Here is a 19,027-nt window from a genome sequence, read left to right on the forward strand (position 1 = left end):
TGGCAGAAAACTAGAAATACAAAGTTATAATGGAAGAAAATTGGCTCTTGTTAAAACTCCTGTAACTCATTTGTTGTAGAGCAAGACTTTCTACTCTTTATTTTCAGACTGCAGGGTCTTTCATTCTGGAACTGCAGAAATAGTAATCAGTTGCCCTGTTTTTGGAAATGTTTGAGGATTATTTCATCTGGAAAAGCATATTTTATCTGCAATAGAGAGTGCAAAAAATGGAGCCATGTAATTAAATAGATAATTACTACCCAGCAGCAAGAAGGCCAGGCAGACTTTCATTTGAATGTCTTTTGGGGGAAAGCATTCTCTTTTTACAGTCTGTGAATCACTTGAAATGCTGAGGCTAGAAGAGGCAATATGTTATTATATGGTACCTGATAAGAACCAATTCAAAGTAAATTTTTACAGTAATCAGCTAGATATAGGAAATAAATCATTGATGATCCCCTATTGACATATTTTGGTATGTATATAGGATAGTTGTATATATGTTTACAAGTCTTGTTTGGGCTTTGGTACTTCACTGTAATATAATCTAAACATATCCTGGCCTCAAAAGGAAGGTAGGGGGGAGCTTAGGACAGAGGCTAAAATAGGTTCAGCCTTCTGTCTCTGACACAATTTCCTTTATGAAGTTCATCAATCAACAACTTTTCTTGACTTTTTTTTTTTTAACTTTTAAGGGCACAGCTCAGCACAGCTGGGCCCTGGTTTTGTGGTTGGGCAGACACAGCCCCTTCCCCACAGCTGATAGTGTGGCCAGCAGCTGACTGACATGAAGGTGAGCCACGGACTGCCAGCGACATCTTGACTGTGTGTCAGGAAGCAGAAGCTAAATTACGTGCATATACCATATCTCAACCTCAAAACTTGAGCAGACCCCTGTGTTTCCTTGTGGGGAACTACACTATTCTGTGCCTTAGAAAGCTTTGGCAAGAGCAGAGGGGAAGGGGTGCTGGCATGTTAGGAAGGGAGCTCTGTTTGGGAATTCAGTTTTGGTTATTCCTGCTTTTCCATGCCAGAGCACGACTATATTCCCAGGCAGGTTTACCAAAAGGGGATAAAATAGCTCCTGTTACCTAAAGTCTTTCCAGAGTGTTGATGACTTCATCTTGGAGGCCTCTTACAGGTCACCCCTCCTCTCACCACTTTCTCTGTTTGCAATCCACAGTCTCCTAGTTCAAACAGGGTTTTTTGCTGTCTTGTGACTTAGCAGACTGGGCCACTGACAGTTACAGCTTTAACAGATATATGTTCAGTCAGATGAAGCAGAGGCTTTTATCTTCAAAGGCTGCTGCAGGCAGGCTGGGAGTGTTAGGTTCCCCCAGCCACTTTCAGCTTGGACTGAACGCTGCAGGTTTGGGATTCCCTCCCTCACCTCAGTAGTTTCTCCACCATCATTGCCAAGAAGATGACTTGGCTTCTTCCCACAAGAAACCTTTGTTGGGTCCCACTTTAGTATTCTCTTCTCATTTTCCAGCACTGAAGTTTCTGTAATACTTTACCCTACTTTATTCCTGCTCAGCATTTCCTCTTGTACTCCTGCTTTGTTCTGTGAGGCTGTTTCCCCCCCCCCCCCCCCCCAGCACTTGTCCTGCTCAGTCCCAAGCAGTGAAGTCTCTTCCCTGGTACTTTCTCTTTTCAGGTATCCTCACAAGCTCTCCTGCATTAATTCTTCATTTCTTATTTTTCCCTTGTATTACCGTTCATGCCTTCTCCTGTTCCCTGCTATGGTACTGGGGTGGGGTGGGGGTGGGGGTGTCCTTAATCAGAAACTACTGCAGTACCTGGGCAATAGTTCAGTTACAGGAGTACAGCTTTACCCTCAAATGCAAGGAAACGTCTTGACAATTTTCTAAAATGAAGAGTTGAAACCCAGTTTGAAACCAGCTGTGTCTGTAACAGTCCATCTTTTCTGCTGGAAAGATTTGTTTTACATCTCTTGCACTAAGAAATAATTTAGCGTGTTATACTTATTGGTTATCATTTCCATTTGGGAAGTTGGGTGATTACAAGATGACCTGAGCAGAGCATGATGGAAACCATCTGAAAGGGAAAAGGATCTGGAGCTGCTTGTGGAGGTGTACAAAGTAGGATCCATCTGAGCAGGGAGGGCTGGGCAATTTCTGAGGACTTTGGGTGTGTGGAGCTGTGCAGCTGTGTGCTCCTGGCTGCTGGGAGATAAGGAGGCTATTGGGAGTTGCAGAGGAGGAAGATGAAGAGGAAGCAAGAGGTCAGCCAGGACTTTCCTCAGAGAGGTGAGAAAACACAGAAGGAGAGCAAACTCCTGTGAAGAGGGCATGAGGCTGCCAGAGCTCTCTGATGCTCAGAGCATGACATGAAAGGTTATCATAGTTGCAGAGTAGTTTAGGATATCCGGTTGTAGGCAGCGGCACACTGTAAAGATGCATTATTTTGTCTGAGAAAGGGCCAAGCTGGCAAGCAAGGGAATGCTAGCACAACATCTAATACACACTTGGCTGCTGAAAGTCCAAGCTAAGGGGACTACTGTGTTGGAATATGGCAGGGAAGGAAAATGAGATAAAGTGCTAAATTGCCATTGAGCATGGGGGAGAGTATTAGTAACTTCAAAGAAATAAAGTGAAGGTTTCAGTGTTTGGTTAGATTGGTCAGCTCATCTCCAGTGGTACCAAGATGGGCATGTGGGAACCAGTAGAAACCCAGCAGATTGTAAATAGAATAGAAAAATAGACAAAAATTCAGGTTTTCACTGATAAAGTTTTGCAGCTGATGTTCTCAGCAACCATAAATTTCTTCCATCAAACAGTGCTCAGTGTGAGACTCTTGTGCTACCCACTGAGAAACGTTTTACTGTGGCATATGTGCATGCCAAGGTCCCTTACCTCTATTGGCGTAGGTGAGATGCTGAGAACTTCTTTACACCCCCCTGTCCTAGTGATGCAGAGTAAGAGAGTGCTGGCTGCCCCCCAAGAGGGTGGGGGGATAGTGGGAGAGTAGCAGAGCTCCTTTTTAGTTTGATTTTTGCTTCCAGGCCTCATATCCAAGACTGTTAGTGCTGTTATATATAGGTTGCAAACATTAGGAGAATATTTAAATTCAACAATGGCTGTGTTTTCACTGAAATGCAATAAAAAAGATGGAAGTGGCTCTTTCAAGATGGGGGGGCTAACTGATGCTTAGCTCCTCTCTTCAGTGTGCCTGGTGCGGTGGTGAAGGAAATCGGTGGGTTTGAGCTGTGCTTCCTTCCACAACACAGGCAGCCGGCACTCTGATGCTGTACAGCCCACCAAGCTACCCAAAATTCTCCCCTTCCTGTGTCGCCCTTCACCTTTTCCTTCTCACTGAGCCTTAGTTCCTCTGCAGCCCACTCCAAGGTCTTTGCTCTGAAGGATCAGTATTGAGGGAATGTAATGCCATGAAAAAAAATGGCCCACAGCCTTTTTACCTGTTTAAGCTGAGGCAGGTTGTTGCTTCAGCCTCCTTTATAGAACTGTGGTTGTGAGGTGGTGGTTTTCTTTCCTTTTCTGCTGATTCAGAACAAGCAACTGATGGTTTGGAGGGCACTGATTCTCACCAGTTGGATGGCAGTGGAAAAGGTTATGGCAAATGTTGTGAAATGCATCTTGTCTTCTCTGCTTCTTTTGGGGACAGAATAATTAACACAGCCTGATATTTCCTTCCCTAACTCAGGAACCTCTCAAATTTACTATCCATAATTTAGTTACTTATTTAGCAGTTTCAGACCTGTTATTGGGCTGTCCTGAATAGAACCACTTGATGCTTCATTGGCTTTTGAAGCCAAACATGGGCAGTGACCAGCCCTCATAGCTGTGCCTGAGCAATGGCCCCACAAGAAGAGAAGTCTTCCATTACCTCTGTGTTGCTGAAAATTCAGAAGCATTTGGCTTTTCCCCTATACAGTGCTTGATCTTGACTTAATTGCAAAGCTGGTGTCTGCTGCACAGAAACCCCATGCAGTGACATGACCTAATATGGCTGATAGCCAGCAAAGGAGCTTCGGTATCATTTCAGGGCTTGGTGTCCTGATTTCAGCTGGAATAGAGTTAATTTTCTTCTCAGTAGTTAGTACAGTGCTGTGTTTTGAATTTGGTGTGAGAACAGTGTTTATAGGACACTGATGGTTTTAGTTGTTGATGGGTGATGTTTATACTAAGTCAAGGGCTTTTCGGTTTCTTGGGCCCTGCCAGCCAGAGGGCTGGAGAGGCACAGGAAATTGGGAGGGGACATAGCCAGGACAGGTGACCCAAACTAGCCAAAGGGATATTTATTCCATACTATATGACGTTATGCTGAGTATATAAACTGGGGGAAGAAGAAGGAAGGGGGGGACATTTGGCATTAAGGTGTTCGTCTTCCCAAGTAACTGTTACACATGATGGAGCCCTGCTTTCCTGGGGATGGCTGAACACCTGCCTGCCCATGGGAAGTGGTGAATGAATTCTTTGCTTTGCTTGTGTGTGCAGCTTTTGTTTTACTTATTAAATTGGTCTTATCTCAACCCTTGAGTTTTACATTCTTTTCTTTTCCCCATTCCTCTGGATGAGGGGGAGTGAGCAAGTTGCTGCATGGTGCTTGGTTGCCGGCTGGGGTTAAACCACAACACTTGGGACGATCTTTGAGTCTCCACATTTCCTTCCCTCCCAACTAATGGGGACTCTCACCACATATATAAAATTTGTTAAAAGCTAATGGGAAATTTGCCCTCCCCTCTCCTAAAAACAGGAGTCTACAGGCTCATGCTTTGTTTTAAGAGAAGTCCAATAAGTAAGATCACACCAATATCAAAAAAACAAATCACAAATCCTCCACATGCTGTCATTTTGCCAAAGCAACCCACATGAAGGCTTATAAATTGACTCTTTTTTGGCTTTTTCTGTGGGTAGCAAAATATACTTAATAGTCTGAGTCTCCCATCAGTAGCTTTCCCTTCTACCTCCTGTCCCCTGTGCTGTATTCCTGTCCCTGTTTCCATATTCTAACATCAGTAATGCCATCAGAAATAGTATTTTTACATGGGTTTGGTCATGAACAAGCATCTTTTATTTGCTTAATAAATGGGAAAAGATGCATGAGCAAATGACATAGTTAATTTACTGTTGAAAAGAGCAGGGGTCTTATCCTTTTCCTCAGCTTGAAGTAGGCAGTGGTAACCTCTTATGGTAAGTGCTTCACCTTATATGACCCTAAGACAATTTTAAAGGGAAAAAAAATTGTGCAGGTTTTGAGAGATCATCTGTTTATAATTTTAAACAATTAATTCTCCTGCCTCAGCTTAAGGTATTTCAGGTACATCGAAATCTGCATATGGCTGCAGTCCTCTGAAATGACTGCAGGTATGGAGGTATGGACTTTGCCTTGGAGCATTGTCCATGAGCAACCCTTCCCAATGCCAACAGCCATGCTTCCAACTTAATCCCAAATCCCCTCTGCTTGTGTCAACCTGCACTGAGTACGGTGTCCAAGTAGGCTTTTTAATCATTGATCTTCTTATTGTTAGGAATTTTTCTTCTGTTTGTTTTGCAGCATTTCCAAGCGGGCCAGGGGTGATCTCCAAGGTGCTTGGGCTTGCAGAGGCTCCCCTTTCTTTTTGTGCAAGGACCTTTTTGCCTCTGGTCAGCTTCTTGTGTTCAGTGGGGCCTACAGTCATCGAGGTGGATGGAAAGCAGCTGTGGAGGCAGGTCTTAGGCACCACTCTGTGGGTAATGGAACTAGTGCTCCATTCAGCTCCTTGGCACTACCCTCACCCCTTTTCCTATAACCAGTGTGGAGTGCTGTGACCACCACATCAGCTGGTCTGTGCCTGCCTCGTTAGCTCTGGTCTGATTAAAATGGGATTCCTGAATCATTTCACAGGGCTGAAGGCATCTGTTATGCATCTGCTGAGTAGGAGGCCATCACTTTGGTTGTCTGTTGGTGGATGAAGCAGTCAAAAGCACATGAATGGTGACCTGGTGGTATTCCTGCTGGATAGGAGTTTGTCAGGGAAAGTTTGCATATGTGAAAGCCTCCTTGGGTTAAAGTAGCATAGTGCGTATGTACAAATATTTTAAGCATGAAATTATTCAGGTAGCATATTGACACATTTGGAAATATAAGCAATAAAGGCAGGTTTATTTTGCCTGGCTGGTGCAATGCCCTTGGGCTGAAGCGTTAATCTCTTGCAGTTGTGCAGAATGATCAGGATCATTGCCACTGAGGAAGCGACCTGCCTGTGCAGTGTTTGGCAAGGCTAATTCCTCCCTGCCTGTACCCTTTTATCTCTTCATCTCTTAAAATGTTGTTCAGTTGTGCTGCTCCATGGGAGCCTGTTGCGTTGCCACCTCATTGATCACAGCTGCTAAATTTCTTGTTTCTTCAGCAGCATTTAAAAGCTTTTTTGCTATTTTTCTAGGAAATGAGCAGATAGTTTCAGGCTTTGCAATGAAAATTGGCTTTGTTAGTATACACTGTTGTTTAATATGGCATGACAGCAACTGTGCAGGAGACTGTCAAAACTAAATAGCATGCCTTCACTTAGCTAAACAAGCACCTGCCTAACCCCTGTCTCAAGCGTTTGCAAGGATGGAATGAAAAAGCTTTTACTCAGAACTGACCCCAGCACTGACCAGCCTATAATATGACATACAAATGCACAATCAATAGATCAGTCTGTTGGTTTTCCATGATGTTAGCCTAGCAGCACTACTGCAAAAAAAACAAGGAGGAGCAATTGCTTCCTGCAGTTCCAGGCCCTTAGAAGAGGAAAAGTTCTTGGTGTACAAATACAAAAAGGATTCTCCTTTAGAAAAAGCATTACTAAACTGTCTTCAGAAACGTCTCACAGTGGTGCATTCTGCCATATTCATGTTGTTATTTAACAGTATGCTGCATTGTTTTGCTTTGGTGTTTTAGGAGAAAGGAGTTGCTTTTACATCATTTGAATATAGAAGGCCTGATGTTTAATAGGTTGTCTATGTTGTAATCAGGATCAGTAATTTTAGTCTAGTAATCCAAATAAAATCTAAACCTCATCAATTTTTTTTTCTTTGAAAGCAGGTAATTAGGAATTGATAATAAAATGTTATGTGGTCAAATTGCCTTCAGTGAAACATGGTAAAATGGTATAAGTCTGTCAGCAGAGAACAAAGAGTTTTAGACGAGGTCTCTGGTTTAAAAAAGTCACTTAAATAGTTTTCTGTTGTCATTCCTAGGCATCTGGTGGCATTGTGTAGCAGTCTTTCAGACCTCTATTTTAAGGTAACTGAGAGCTGGCAACAACTAAAAAGAAGTAAAATGTAGTTATGAAAAATTATCATACTGATTTTAAGAAGTGGGATAGAGCTAATTAAGAAGTAGAAACAAGAGTATGCATACAGCAGAAACTGCAACTCCCAGTAGTGAAGCTATGCTCAGAGAGAGGGTTAAATCTAGAACAGAGAAAGCCTGAGCTCTGAGAGCCTGTAAAGAAGCATAGTGACAAACAGTCTGTAATGTTCTCAAATGAATTTGTTCCTCCCAGAAGGTGGAACAAACAGTAATTAATCCACAGGTAGATTGGCTGTGAATTAAAACTCTCATTTACTGTATGTTAGCACGAGGAACTGGAAGTATTCCTTGCAGAAAACATTTATTCAGAGCACCAAATTTTTGTTCCCTGTTCTTTCTCTTGAAGATTGAACACAAAGACACTGGGACAAGAGTAGAAACTGATTTATTAAGAAAAAGAAATCTGTATCATTAATATTTACTGTCTTCCTGCCAGATCTGTCTCAAGGCAAACTGTCAACAGGAGATAACTATTGCTTCATCAGATTATGCTGACATAAAATTATACAACACAAAACTGAGCTTTGTACTTCCACAACTAACAAAAGCTTAAGTGCTTTAACCTTAATGTACAGCATTAAATGGCTTAGAAAGCAGCACAATCAGATTAAATATAGAATATTTGAATGAGTTAAATTTAAGAATAAGTAAAATTTAAGAAACCTGAGAGTTATAATAGTTAATTGAACCAGAAAGCAACTTTTATACACAAATCAGTAGATTGTGCTAGGAGCTGGTCTTGTGTTCCTGTGCACTGTGAGTGTAAATGAATGCCAAGGATAAGGTGCTTCGCTCCCCTTTCTGGTCCCTTACAAACTCCAGGCCATGCTCTCTGACAACTTTCATTCATTAGTGGGATACTTTGCTCTCTCCTCCACCACCACCACCCCCCATCCCCCATCCCCCAGGGACTCTTCAGAAAACAAAACCATGCACCCCCATGCTGCTTTTTGCTGTCCACAAGCAACTTAAAACCCATATATCTTCCTTTAACATTGTGGTGGGTTGACTTTGGCTGGATACCAGGTACCCACCAAGCTGCTCTATCACTCCCCTCCTCAGCTGGACAGGGGGAGAAAAATACTATGAAAGACTTGTGGGTCAAGATAAGGACAGGGAGAGAACACTCACTAATTACCATCACAGACAAAACAGACAACTCAGGGAAATTAATTTATTACCAATCAAATCAGAATAGGGCAATGAGAAATAAAACCAAATCTTAAAACACCTTGCCTCACCCCTCTCTTCTCCCTGGGCTCAACTTCACTCCTAATTTCTCTACCTCCTTCCCCTGAGGAGTGCAGGGGGATGGGGAATGAGGGTTGCAGTCAGTTCATCACACATTGTCTCTGCTGCTCCTTCCTCCTCACACTCTTCCCCTGCTCCAGCAATGGGTCCTTTTCACTTATCCTTTTCATGGGGTGCAGTTCTTCAGGAACAGACTGCTCCAGCGTGTGTCCCCCACAGGGTCATAGGTTCTGCCAGGAGCCTGCTCCAGTGCAGGCTCTCCACAGGTTCACAGCTTCCTTCAGGGCACCTTCACCTGCTCCACCATGAGGTCCTCCACAGGCTGCAGGGTAGATATCTGCTCCACTATTAACCTCCATGGGCTGCAGGGGGACAACCTGTTTCACTACAGGCTGCAGGGGAATCTCTGCTCCCATGCCTAGAACACTTTCTCCTCCTCCTTCTTCACTGACCTTGGTGTCTGCAGAGTTCTTGCTCTCATTTATTCTCACTCCTCTCTTATGGCTGCTGTTGCACAGCAGTTTTCCTCCCCTTTCCTTCTTAAATATGTTATCATGAGGTGCTACCACCATCGCTGATTGGCTCAGCCTTGGCTACCAGTAGGTCCATCTTGGAGGCAGCTGGCATTGTCTCCATTGGACATGGGGGAAGCTTCTAGCAGCTTCTCACATAAGCCACCCCTGTAGCCTCCCTGCTACCAAAACCTTGCCACACAAACAATATATAATATTTTCTTGTCTTGTTGCAAAGTCTGTAAAATAAAACCTTGGTAATCATTGGGTTATGGATGTGATGAAACTATTGCTGGTGTACTGGTTGCGGTTGTCTCACTTCTGCCTTGCACTCTATGTGTCTCATCTGAAAAGTAGGTTGTCAGCTATTGGAGGCAGAAACTGTGAGCAGAGCTGCCAGGCTCTGCAGTAACACAAATAAATAACCAAAATGAGAGATCTTCAGGCAGGTGAGTCCCAGGGACTGAGCAGTGGCTACAGAAAGGCAGGGATATAGGTAATTAAGCAAAAACTTCTATCAAAGCAGCAGAGATGTAAGGGACCTGGCCAGGCTCTGCCCTGTGGATGCTGGTATGAGAAATCAGTGCTGAGGATTTACCATGGTTTCCCCTTGTGGATTGTCTAGCCACAGACTGGCCTGTAAGTGGTTTTTGCTCAACTGCAGTTGCTTGGATGTGTGTTAGATGTAGATCAAGGCTACAGCGTTAGCCATAGAAACAGCTCTCTGCCTTTTTCATGTTGCATAAAATGGTTGTGCGATGCTCCTTAGGTCAAAGGTGGAAGAGCATAGAGACTGCCGAGCTAGTTGTATCACATTTAACCATTTTGCCTGTTTAAAAGCAGACCTTGCCTTTCCAAGCATCATCATAACTTCTGACCTTGCTACCCCTGCTATATATTATCTTGTTATTTCCACATGGGTATTTTTCCTTCCCTTCCCAGGAGCACAGAGGTGTTGTGGGTTTTTTGGGGTCTTTGGAAGCTGCTGCTCTGGTTGAGATGGTTGGACAGTTAAGTGCTTTGAATTGCTGGCTTCTGCTTTAGCCCACAGTTTGCTCTGTTTGTGAGTGGTAAAGCATCTTGTGTGTATTTTGATTAAGCTGCAGAAATCATTGAAATGAACTCTGTGGCTCTTTTGTAGTTACTAGGAAGCAGGAAGCAAAGCTCCTCTTGATCTTTTTATACACACACCCCTTTTTGGGCAGGGAGAGAGAGTCAGGAAGGGATCTTTGTACCCTGTGCAGCTCAGCCATTGTGCTGGGTACTGGAGCTTTGAGCTGAATATGTGAAGAGGAGTCTGTGCCTCGCCACTTGCTGTTAGTCAGCATGAAATCCAAAGAGTGTTGTTTCTGCTGTGGGTATGTTGAATTGGCTTAAATGAATTATCTTTGTTCACTTTTCCTAGCAAGTAGGAACCAGGTATTAATGAAATGAGAAATTATAATAAATATTAGTCATATTGAGAAGAGGTGCATGTCCTGAGAAGCTTTCTGTCTGCACTGAAATGGAGTAGAAGTGTGGTTCAGTAGTGAAAACATTATATATTTTTTTCTTTTATTATGCTAGGCCAGTATAGGATTCACAAAATTAGCTATCTAAAGGAAAAAAAAACAACCCAGGTGAGAATCTGACTGTATTGACGGCCCATAATTAAGACTTTTCTCCACATTTTGTTTTCAGCTGTGAGAAAACAGCTGTAGTTTATAAAATTGTAAGCTGTAGTCAATATATATCCAGGATTTTTCTATACTCTTAAAAACTAATTCAGTAAAGTCCTGATGAATAGACTTGACAGTGCTGCAGCCTTTTGAGGGGGCTGGGTTTTGGGTAATGGCTTTTCAGCTTGGGGTATACATACAATGAACCAGTAGCTTTTAAGAGTTGTTCAGTGCTTTGTGGCATCTAGGTTTGTTAGTGACGGGAGGGGTAAACTTCAAAGGCTTCCTTGGTGACAGCAGCTACATTGATGTTTCAGATTCGGTTTCTTACTTCAGTGATGGTGATATTTAACTAACAAAGGGCTTGTAATCATTAGAGAAAAATGGCAACTGGACCATACCAATGTACAGTCAGAAAAATACATTGTGTAGTCATGCTTGTTATGCAGAACAGGAAACTAGTGATGAATAGAGGAGAAGGAGCCATTGGTTTTCAGTCTGAAACAGCTGCTGGGCTCAGCAGGATGAAAGCACAGCTTATCTGGGTCTGTCCAAGATAAAGCAGTACTTTATACTTAATGTAGTTTGGCCAATCAGCCAGGAAACACTACATAAAATTTGTCATTGGCTCTTAAATGTAAGCAGTGATGAAATTCCTTCACAGAGAATGGATATCATTCACTAATAGATTTTGCTGCCATGAATAATGACATTTAGTTTATTCATGCCCCTGGTGTTGTATCATTGTTAGAAAAACACTGGAGGAAGGACTCCCTTTTGTGAACTGTCTGGCATTCATAGACACTAATTTTAGACAATTGGATGGTAGGTTTTGCATTTTGTGTATATTAACTGCTTACTAGCTAGGACCCAGTTTTTCTTTCTCAATGAGAAAGGTTTTTTTGCATCTGGCTGAATTTCTTTAAACAAACAATTAAGAAAACCTAATATACTGCAGAATGGGCTAGTCTAACTGAATTGAAGAAGATGCAAACAAGTCTTTACAGCTGTTCTTGGTAATCTGTTAGTATAGGGTAGAAAAAAGACTACTGTTTTATTACTTAGTAGAAATTTTGGGATTGGATGAAATCTATGGATGAACCAGTGCCGTACATAAAAAGCACAATTTTCAGCCCACTTCTAGAAGATGATAACACCTTAACCAGCTATTTTCCTCAAGGTGCCAGGTTGAATAAAGGGCTTTACAGTGCAGGAAAACTAAATCAGTAACATTTATGGGATCTGGAAGGCTGTATTCATTTTCTGGATAAACTGGTTGTGTTTAAGCAAAAACTATTTTGCATAATTGTTCCTCTTCTTATAAGTAAAGTGTTAAAGAAAACAGAAATAAAGTTTTGATAACTATGAGCTGTCCTGATGTTTGGTTACATACCTTGTAGGAAGGAGATCTGTTTTTATCTCATTGTGTCTCACAGAAGCCACCCCTGTAGCCCTCCTGCTACCACCTTGTTGTGCAAACCCAGTACACAGGGCTCTTATGAGAGCATTGTCACCACTAGCACATTAGGCATTTTGATTAAATCTCTTACCTTTGTACAAAGACACATCACATGTACAGGGACTCTAACCTATAACGTGACTTTTAATTTCCTTAATGAAGCCCTTCACTGCTTGTATACAGACTGGTCCTCATAGGAGAAAAAATTATCCATATGAAAAACAATCAGAAGGGCAAAACATCTAGTTTCAGCTTTTTACTTCCTGGCTGAGGCACAGCAGAGTGTTCAGGTGGTTTAGCAAGATCAGGAGTTGAGGGTTTTGCTCATGCATGCTAGAAACGTGCTTTCCTTCTGCAGCAGTTGATCACCTGTTTAAAGGATCCCAGTGTTACCTATGCACTGGTGGTGGGTACTTAAATCCATTAGTTTGTCACTGACTCCAGAATCCCTTCATTGTGAAAGCAGCTTATTGAACTGGCTGTATTATTTGTCTACTATGTCCTACTGTGGCCAAATAAGCAGATGCAGTTTGAGATTTTATTTTTTCCAGGCAAAAAAATCAAGGTAGGAAAAATCCAGAGGAAAAAGGCAAATATGTTTTTCATGAATGACTACATGTCATGGTTTAACCCCAGCTGGCAACCAAGTACCACACAGCCACGTGCTCACACCCCCACACCCAGAGGGGTGGGGAGGAGAATCAGAAAGGAATGTAAAATTCAAGGGTTGAGATAAGAACAATTTAATAGGTAAAGCAAAAGCCGCACACACAAGCAAAGCAAAGCAAGGAATTAATTCACTGCTTCCCATCGGCAGGCAGGTGTTCGGCCATCCCCAGGAAAGCAGGGCTTCATCATGCATAACGGTTGCTCAGGAAGACAAACACCTTTATGGCCAGATGTCCCCCCCCTTCATTCTTCTTCCCCCAGTTTTATATACTCAGCATGATGTCATATGGTATGGAATAACTCTTTGGCTAGTTCGAGTCACCTGTCCTGGCTGTGTCCCCTCCCAATTTCCTGTGCCCCCCCAGCCCTCTGGCTGGCAGGGCCCAAGAAACCGAAAAGCCCTTGATTTAATATAGATATCACACATCACCAACTAAAACCATCAGTGTCCTATAAACATTGTTTTCACACAAAATCCAAAACACAGCACTATACTAGCTACTAAGAACAAAATTAACTCTATTCCAGCTGAAACCTGGACACTAAATGTTGTGGTTTAACCCCAGCTGGTAATTAAGTACCACGCAGCCGCTCACTCACTCCCCCCTCACCCAGTGAGATAGGGAGAAGAGTTGGAAAGGAATGTAAAACTTGAGGGCTGAGATAAGAACAATTCAACAAATGAAAGAACAAAAGTAACAATGATGACAATAACAGTTAGAATGAAAAGGGGGAGGGAAAGAATAAGATCCAGAGGGAAAGGAAGAAAGGAACATGTGGTGCACAATGGAACTGCACACCACCCACTGACTGATGCCCAGCCAGTCCCCCCAAAAATGACCTGCCCGCCCTGGCCAACCCCCCAGGTATGACATCCCATGTATATACCAGGCATGACATCCCATGGTATGGAATACCTCTTTGGCTAGTTTGGGTCAGCTGACCTGGCTGTGTCCCCTCCCAATTCCTTGTGCCCCTCCAGCCTTCTTGCTAACAAGGCCTGAGGGACTGAAAAGTCTCACATCAAAACCCAAACACAGCAGGGTACTAGCTCCTAAGAAGATAATTAACCCCATCCCAGCTGAAACCAGGACAATAAATAAAGGTGAAAAGGACTACCTAAATATGAATTCAAAAGTGGATGCAAACATTCCTAAGTATTTGAAAAGTGAAAGTACAAACAGTAGGTAGAGATGCTCGAATGTTTTGTAAGTTCTCTATACCTAGCAATGATGTGTGAAAACAAAGGATGTAGAAAGAATACAGGTATTAAAATCAAGAACAAAATAATGAAATAAGCCTTTCATAAGAAAAATTGTAGGATAGCTCCAAGTTTAGATAAAACACTGCATGGTATATACTAGGGAACAATCAGTAAAGGAAGAATGGATGGGGAAAAGTCACCTTCTCCCATTCATAGTACTTATGAGTGAGTAGTCACCATGATAACCATTACTACATGTGCTGTGTTTGATGTTAAACTGTTCATTTGTTAAACTCTTTTCTTTCTGTTTTTATTTTTAGGCCTATTCCTTATGTTAGGATTGATACTTTACCCTGCAGGTTGGGGATGCCAGAAAGCAATAAGCTATTGTGGACCTCATGCTTCTGCTTACAAGCTAGGAGACTGCTCCTTGGGCTGGGCTTTCTACACAGCTATTGGTAGCACTATTACATTCATCTGTGCAGTCTTCTCAGCACAAGCTGAAAAAGCCACATCCAGTGACAAAGTGCAAGAAGAAATAGAAGAAGGAGAAAACCTTATTTGCCTCCTTTAACTCCAGTGGGAAAAACACCAGCATGTAGATCTTAATTTGCTTTCCATTGACTGGATAAGCAGATCTGCTTACCCGTTTCCACCATTTGTGTGATTGAGCCCCATGCATTCCAGCCCTGAACTACTGAAATGGTCTTTCTTCCTTGCTGGGTAATAAGGATCAAAGGATCCCAAGAAAGCAGTATGTATTGGGAATTTTTTAGTTTCCTTCTATTATCAGGACACAGTGGAATTTATTAATCAAGTTGGGGAGGTGCAGAATCGTGTGTATATAGCAGAAATGTTGTTATAACTGACAAATTCTGATTGATTGGATTGCCTTACCTACCTTGGTCACTTTGAAGAATTTGGATTTAAAATAATAAAAGCCAGCACATTTTTTTTCCTTATACAAAGAAGCCAGCCTATTTTAATTAGGCTTTGTTTCCAAGGGCTCCCCTCACCTGTGAATATTTTGCCACCACCTGATTTGATACCATACTTTTCATTGAGGTGCTTTTTGATACTGAAATTCCTTAAAGTACAGTGCCTTCTTGGATAGTAAGTATATGAAAGAGAGAGAAAGGTTGATGTGACACCATTTACACCAATTTTCAAGCTGTTAAAGTTGAGTCTGCCAGGTTTCTTTGTATTGAAACTTACAGTGCAAGGTGTGTGACACTAGTTACTTAGCAGGTAACTGACTCTGGTTTTATTGACTGGGCAAAGAAGCTATTGTTACACTGGCTTTCACCTGATTCTGATAAAATTGTTAGAAATCCCATTGTTAAAAATATTTCTACAGCCTTTATTAGAAACTTCTGAAATCCCAAGCAGATACCTGCTCACCATGGCACAGCTGGGCTTTATGTTGTGAGAGCCAACAGCCTGGTTTGGGCTTTAGCTTCTCCTACAGATGTAGACCACACATTGGACAGTATTATTCTTTCTCTTGCCAGTGAAATCTCATCCCTAGTCTACAGATCAGTATGTTCCATGTCCCAGAGCCAGCCGAGTCCTTAAGAAATTTACATTTTTTCAAGAAGTCATGCCAAATTCTAAATGGCTAAGAAGATATTTTCCCTTTTTTTTTTTTTACCACATGTAGTATGGACCCTTTTTTAACTAAATCAGCAGAAATAAAACAGACCTTGCCACAAATGACATTCCTTTCTCAAAGGCAGTTGGTTGTATTATTTGTGGTGTCGCATCACTTACTAGAACTATTTCCAAAACCAAATATAAAAGGTATTTTTTAAAAAAAAAGAAAAGGAATTATACAACTGTGGCTTAGAAGCACTGGGAAGAATTAATCTGAGAAGTAATTTTAATGAAATACTAAGTGAATTTTAGACTCCTCTTCTTACTTCTTGGTAATTTTTAACATCTTCCAATGTCACTGTTGTTCTCCATCACTTCACTGTATAATATGGAGCAGAGATTCTAATTTACCCCTGATCAGTCCGTTAAAGCATGCCACTAGTTAGTTATAGATATTAAAATGAAGAGGATCCCCGTGGAGAGTCGGCCAAGAAACGACAATCACACCAATATGGCTACATGCCGTGCTCACTTTATTAAACAAACAGGTCATATTTATAACTTAAACCGACTGCTCACATGACTTTACACACAGGTGATTGGATAAGAGTCTCTGGCCACATGGGCGTCCGTGTCGATGATTGGTGAGCATGCTGCAGGCGCCTGATCAGAGTGTGCTGATGATTCTGCGGTTCCCAGGGCCTGCTCTTCGCCTGGCTTCTTGTTTGTGCAGAGCTTGTTTTCTTTCTCAAACTGCTTGTTTCAAGGACAATATAAAGTTGCTCTGCAGCTTCAACTAACAGGCCTGGGTTGTCCAACCCGGACAATGGTAACATATGTCTTCAGTCCTTTAAAAATCCCTCTACACATCCCCCCTTTTCTTTTTGGACAACCCATGTCTGTTTCACAATAGATGTTAAACCTTTCGTCTAACAAGAAAATAAACAGTTAAAAACTAAAAATATTACAACAATGATTATAACAAAGCGTATTCCTTCCATCAATAATGTCTTTAACCAACCTGTTATCCCCAATTCTCTCAACCATTCATCAAAGGGCTTATCATCAGCAAGAATATGCTTCATGTTTCCCTGCAGTTGTGACAACTTCTTGTGCATCGATATGGAATGATCAGAAAGGTTCATACAACACATCCCTTCAAAATCCTCACAACCGTGTCCATGTGCTAATAACAAACAAATCTATTGCAGCTCTATTTTGTAACGTAGCATGCCTAACACTACCTACATCAAGCAATAACAAACTTAAAATCTGCGATGTAAGATTAAATTGTTTCTCTCCCCAGCATGCTAACCTTTGTATATTCTTAGCATTTAATGCTGCCATTGCCCCCGGCATAAATATGGAGGCCAGGACATTTACTGTTACTGAATGTAGATCGACTCGGTCATTTCATGTTTCATTAAAGGTGCTCAGCGCCCTCCATGATCTGAGATTTTTGAGCCATTTTCAATAATTTTCATATGTGGAGCAAAGTCAAATGCCCTAAATAACATGGTCCACCAACAGGATACAAAGGAATCCCTGGCCACGCTCTGTCCCCACATATTAAAAAGTCTCCCGGTGGCAACTGATAACCCCCCGATGCATCTATATGGAAACCCCCAGTTTTTAATTCACCCCAAACAGGTGAACCGGTTAGATTTTGAAACCCTGTATAAAACCCCTGTTCACCTTGATGTGTTAGCCATAACTGCCATGGGTCACCAAACCAAATTACTCCAGTGCCATTCACGGGTTGAAGTGGTGATGACATGTGGGTACAGTCTGCCATATCAGTTGCAGTAACATTAACATATTCAACAGGTACAACGCTAGCCAATAGGTCTAACTCCTGCAAAGGCAAATGATGTGGCTGATTTAAATTCTCAATAACCGTCTTCTGCCACGCTGCATTACGCATAGAAGGCCAAACATATTGCCCATTTGGACTCATGCATGTACCATTCTGATTGGAAGTCAGATCCACTGTTCTAACATTCCAAAAAACATCAAAACTTGTTTCATTCTCTTGCAGGGGAATACCAATTAAACAAGTTCTGAAGGGGTTGTCTGCCTGTTGCAGACTTTAAACAAAAGTTTGTTACTCCCGTGGTATTTGCCCATGTCACCCATATGTTTGTCCTAGGCAAGATGTCAAAAATACTTTGGCCGATGGGTAAAAAAGTCATCAAGACCGTAAACCAAGTCCACCACTCAAACATGTTTACTCCTGCAATTTCCACTTTTTTTTTTCTTTTTCTTTTTTTTTTGAACTACATTCCACCCCACAAATCTGTGCCTTCATAGATTCTGTTGATGTATACTGTCTCCAATCAGCATGGTATTACACTAGTCATATGTTTTCTCTTGCTTCATGCCCAGTTACTAATCAAACACATACACTTTTTACACCATTTACATTTAAGCTTTAGCTTACAGAACCGCTTTACCCCACATAGAATACATTGGCGTAATACCCACAGGTTACATCCCTTACAACACAGACAGCTTATTCTGTCTGCTCGCTTTGAGTCTTCTCTTCCGTCTTCTGATCTTGACATACAGGTCGCACAAACTTAGTAGGGACCCATATAGGTCCTTTATCTGTGGAGATACAAAAAGAGCCTCTACCGATAAATAACACCGGACTAGGTCCTTCTCATATACCTGAAGCCGTATTTTTATACAAAACATTCAAACCAGGAACTGTAGTTGTTTGGTTCCCTCGCGCTGTTTGGTGATGTATAACAACAGGTGGTCCCTCTCTATCCTCCGTAAGGGAGAGATAGTTTAAGGTAAACCACATCTTAGTCAACCATTTAGTTACATCGATGTCCTGCGATACTTTCTGTCTCTGAAAATAATCCTTCAGGGTACGGTTTGCCCTTTCAACAACTGCTTGCCCCGTTGGGGAGTGACGAATCCCTTTAACGTGTTTAATTCCCCAAGTTGTCATAAACCTAGCGACTCGTTGGCTACTATACGCTGTGCCATTGCCTGTCTTTATTTCTACAGGAACTCCCATGACAGCCAAACAAGACATTAAGTGTCTCTCCACATGTAATGCCTTTTCACCGGTTTGTGCAGTGGCCCATATAAAATGAGAATAGGTGTCAATTGTGACATGCACATACTTAAGCTTCCCAAAGTCAGGTACATGTGTTACATCCATTTGCCAAACCTGAAGTGTCTTCAGACCTTTTGGGTTAGTGCCCACCCCTAAACCAGGTCCATGATAACTACATGGAGGACAGGAGCGGACAATACCCTTTGCATCTGCTATGGGTATTCGATACTGTCAATGTAAAGACTTTGCATTCTGATGAAACATCTCGTGGCTGTGACGAGCTTCTTCAAA

General features: G+C 42.0%; 1 pseudogene; it reads left to right on the plus strand.

Annotated features, from left to right (window-relative positions):
• Window positions 1-14,775: 14,775 nt before the first annotated feature.
• Window positions 14,776-15,978, plus strand: LOC129783212 (uncharacterized; annotated as a pseudogene).
• The last annotated feature ends 3,049 nt before the right edge of the window (window positions 15,979-19,027 follow it).

Source organism: Falco peregrinus, chromosome W, assembly GCF_023634155.1.
Source record: "Falco peregrinus isolate bFalPer1 chromosome W, bFalPer1.pri, whole genome shotgun sequence".
NCBI classification, from domain to species: Eukaryota; Metazoa; Chordata; class Aves; order Falconiformes; family Falconidae; genus Falco; species Falco peregrinus.